The 4,692-nt window shown below is 36.8% G+C and overlaps 1 protein-coding gene across 1 annotated transcript in view; it reads right to left on the bottom strand.

Annotated features, from left to right (window-relative positions):
- Positions 1 to 2,399, bottom strand: part of LOC108970114 (60 kDa heat shock protein, mitochondrial) — an 8,419-nt gene extending 6,020 nt beyond the window's left edge. Inside the window, exon 1 of the mRNA XM_018935266.1 lies at positions 2,211 to 2,399. The gene's annotated coding sequence lies outside the window, so the exon portion shown is untranslated. The remainder of the gene's footprint in view (positions 1 to 2,210) is intronic.
- Between the last annotated feature and the right edge of the window lie 2,293 nt (positions 2,400 to 4,692).

Here is a 4,692-nt window from a genome sequence, read left to right as displayed (position 1 = left end):
GTAAATTTAACGGGATTAAGATAATGCATCACAATGCACGAATGTTTATTTATCTATTTAGCAAAAAAAATCAGTCGAATGAGACTAGAAAATGTATGTGCRAAMATGTTTTAGTTAAGAATAAAGGGTGTATGTAAACTTTATTGGTCCACTGTATATATTTAGTTGCCGTGACTTACGGTTTTTGAGATTTTTGCATATAAAGTTCAAAAAAATCAACTATTTAAAATGCGTGTTTCTCTGATTTATAGTAAATTTTACACTTACATTTTTAACTTTTATATCCACTAACACTTCAAACTTTAATTAAAATCCATTTATTCATAAAATAAGAGAATGGTTGTAAACAAGCAAAAAATTAGTGTTAACACATTTTATAATGGAATAAAAATAAGAAAAACGTCATTATAACGTCATAACTAAATTCATTATCGTGTGATGAGGAATGTAAAATCTTTCAGAATTCTCATTAACTTGATAAACCCCGATGTTGGATCGGCCAGGGTTATTTTTTTTAAGCGCGACAGAAGGCCGCCAATGCAGAAAGGAATTATATGTGGAGATCTAATGTGATATATATTTCATGTCATTGGGATATTGTTTATCTTTATTTATTTTGTTTCTTCTGTAAAATATGAACTGGTTATTAGTTGGAATACAACCTTTTTGTTATTGTGTAAACAAAAATAATGGAAAAAAACTTAAATGTAAAATAAAAGTTATTCTTGCAATATTTAACATAAAATAAGTTCCTTGAAACGATTTAGTGAAGTGTTAGAGTAGATTAGATGGTAGAACCGGAATAATTTACTGGGTTGGGCCCATACCATAAAGGAGCTACTCCACAAGGAAGGAATGGGCAGGGGAGTGCATTGTCAACAGGCACACGGTATGAGACATGCCATTTTGCTAATTGGAGGGTACAACTTGAGCAGGTTCAAAGTTGTAATTAACCTCCCCAGAAATAAACTCAGGCTACATGGGCCTATCCTCTTGTGCTAACTGCCGGTTCGGGGTTCAGGGAGCCTGAAACACCGGAACACCTGCTGGTCGACTGCACAGTAGTCTGCAGACTCAAGATTAAGGACCTTGTTTCCATGTTTCCGGATAGGGATCGCATCGTCTCACTAGCACCCGGTAGTTTATGAGACTTCATCAATGCGCTAGGGCTAAGTGAGTCTATGTCATCTAAACTAATCTAGTGAAGTGTTAGTGGATATAGTAAAAGTTATAAATATAGCTATAAAAATCCTTATATGTAAATGGGAGAAACATTTTAAATAATTGTTGAACTTTAAATGCAAATATCTCAAAAACCATAAGTCACTATATATGTATATTTTCTTAATCTTAAGGATCTTCTCTATCCGTACATACCGTGTATCCGTACATATTTACGCAGAAGTTTAATTCACTTTATTAACTGTTGAAAGTTCGAAATCATCACAAATTAGCAAAAAGAGTATTAATGGTTTCTATAAATACATATTAAATCAATATATAATAAATTTGTAACCTGATAGATGTTGGGCTTTTAATTCAAATGCCCGAAAATTATTTTAATTATTGAAATTTATACTAAATATTATGAAACCAACTAGCTTTCTACATTGGTATAGGATTATACGTATAATACAGACATACATCCAATAAATCTCTACAAAATTGGGATCTAAGCAATGTATTTTGAGGTTAAGACAGTTGGATTTATAGTTATGATTTTATTTCTCTAATGTGCTGGTTTATTGACCATAAAACCGCCTTTAAATTATATGAAATTCTGACAGAATTTGTATGCAAACTATTAAGATATAATAAGACCAACTAGTTTAACAAGTATATGCACGTGTTTTTACAATCATGCCTATATAACATATATTTTCACAACATAATATTTCCATAGTTGTTCTCCACTTTTGAAACTAGATGAATGTTATTTAGTAATGCATTTAAAATTTTAATATCTTTTAAATGACCAAAGATCAACCCTTATTTATTTTCTTTCCTTTTTATTTTTGTTACCTTCATTACAAGTTTAAAACCTTTAATTTACAACTTGTGACACTAAACAGATGGAAGATATTTTCTCCTAAGTAAATATATATGTATACAAATTTTATATTTGAATATAAATTCAATCGAATATTCCAGATATTCGCCGGCTAATACCGGTCCACATTATGTAATGCTTATAAGATAATTTTACTTACGTTGTTTAGTTTTCTTTGTCGTAAGTAAGCTTTCAAAGTATTTATTAAGAAGTATTAAATGCCGATGTCAGTACACTAAAACGTGCAAAACACAAAACCTCAATAAATGCTTTAAAGTTCTAAGCAACCAGAAAAATCCGAGCACACCACGTTCGAATAGAGTAAAGTTTTTTAGAGATAACCACACTCTTTATATACTAATAATCGACTTTAACCCTCTCGCATAACATAAAAAATGGAAATTTACGATTACAAGGAGCTTATACAATACAATTTTTTCTAATTATAGGAAATTTACTAAGATTTACCAAAGATATCAGAATGAATGAATAATATCGGATCGGCCGATAGCCCATGATGCTAGTGCTGCGTATTTTCTTAGTTTGTATAATAATTGTATTATTATGTAAGCTTTTATAAAATAAAAAAAAATAAAATAAAAAAAATATCGGATTAAGTTGAAATTTTTAATTTACACATTTTTAGTTCGCTAATTCTGATATATATTTTTTTATCGAATGCTAAGTATCGATCGTATATTTAAACACCGTGAAAATAAAATTATGTATTTATGAAAGTCATTACTCAATATCGGCAGAGTGAAAAAATGTGCTTAAAACTTTTAAGAGAACGAATTTTTAACGACATTCAATCTACACTCTAGGCAGTATCGCTTTAAATGTAATCGGCAATAATACTGGAGTGCACAGCAAATTTTAATGCTGCAGCTACAAGGTACTGCAAGCCAGAACGAATCCGTTGGTGCAAGGGTATTGAGGGAAATGATATTGGTGACAATCTGGCTAAAATGGCTGCGATATTATATCTGTCGGCTCCGCGAAGAAGAGTCTAGTTACCAGGGAGACGCATCCGCTATGAACACATGATGATATGTGCCTTCCTAGACATCGAAGGTGCCTTCGACAACACATCTCACAAGAGTGTAGCCAGGGCGATGGAGAGAAGGAGTGTGGCAGCACCGGTGCGCAGATGGATTCAGGCCGTGCTGCGCACCACGATCGCCGAGACCAGGGTAGGTGAAACAAAGATCCATCTGGGTGCGACAAGAGGCTGCCCCCAGAGAGGTGTGCTATCACCACTACTGTGGAGCCTTGTCGTGGACGAACTGTTAGCATTGCTAACCGACAATGGGATTCGATGCCAAGGGTATGCGGACGACATTGTGATAACAGCAAGAGGCAAACTTGAGGATACTCTCTGTGACCTACTGCAACAAGGTCTAAATCTGGCAAAAGGGTGGTGCGGGGGAGTGGAACTAAATATTAACCTCTCAAAGATAACCGTAATCCCTTTCCCTACCCGGCTTGAGGAACCTCACACTTGAGGGCACAGAGATCGAGATGACTAGCAAGGTTAAATACCTGGGTCTTACGCTGGATTCTACCCTGCACGTGAACGCTAGTCAAAGCAACAAAAGCATTAATGGTGTGCAAACGGCTGGCGGGTAAATCCTGGGGCTGTAAGCCAAAGATCGTTAAGTGGTTGTACACCATGACTGTGCGACCGATCAATACATACGGGGCGGTATCCTGGGCCTCCGGTAGCGTTGTTGTTGTTGTTTTAACGGTTATCAGTCCCCGTTGGGATGGTGAGGGTTATCAGTGTTGTCGTCGATGTCATCTAACGGGAGGCCCAGGAAACGTGCTGTTTCGACGGGGTCGGACCAAAGCGACAAGTGTGTTAGATGAGTGGTAACCCCAAGCTTCGGTGGTAACCCCACTATCGAAGCTTCAGCGGCTAACATGTGTTTGCATGACGGGTCCCCATGCTGTGAAGGAGCTGCTCCGCAAGGAAGAAAGAGCGCACAGGGAAAGGCATTGGCAGCGAGCGCATGGTTTGCGACACGCCAAGCTGCTAGTTGGGGGGTATAACCAGAAGAGGTTCAAATTGATTATAAACCTCCCAAGGGACAAACTTAGGCTTCTGGTCGCATTTTACACCGGCCACTACAGGTTGAAAAGGCATTTATTTAACATGGGCTTATCATCTTGTGCCAACTATCGGTTTTGCGACAGGGAGCCTGAAACCCCGGAGCAACTGCTAATCGACTGCGTTTCAGTCTGTAGGCGCAGGTGAAAGGCCCTTGGATCTATGTATCTGGAAAGGGATCACATCGCCTCGTTAGCACCCAGTAGGATATTGGACTTCATCAATATGCTGGGGCTAAGTGAGTTCCTGTGAGTCAGGAGAAGGCACAATAGACCTAAGGTCGCTGTGCATTCCTCAATTATTTTATCTATCTATCTTTATATATCTATGAATATATCTATGAATACACTTACCGTTATTACTACAGTCACGTTATTTGGCTTCTAATATACATACATATCTATCAGAGATCTGCAACGGGTAATAAATTTTTGCTCATAATCGAGTATTGAACACAAATCGAACCGTTTGTCTACAAATCAGCGATAGAGAACAACTTTGAATCACTAGCGATCAGTTTATAAATGATTTT

This window comes from Bactrocera latifrons, unplaced genomic scaffold (genome assembly GCF_001853355.1).
Source record: "Bactrocera latifrons isolate USDA-ARS-PBARC rearing strain unplaced genomic scaffold, ASM185335v1 scaffold_281, whole genome shotgun sequence".
Taxonomy (NCBI): domain Eukaryota; kingdom Metazoa; phylum Arthropoda; class Insecta; order Diptera; family Tephritidae; genus Bactrocera; species Bactrocera latifrons.
This window is presented reverse-complemented; position numbering and strand designations above follow the sequence as displayed.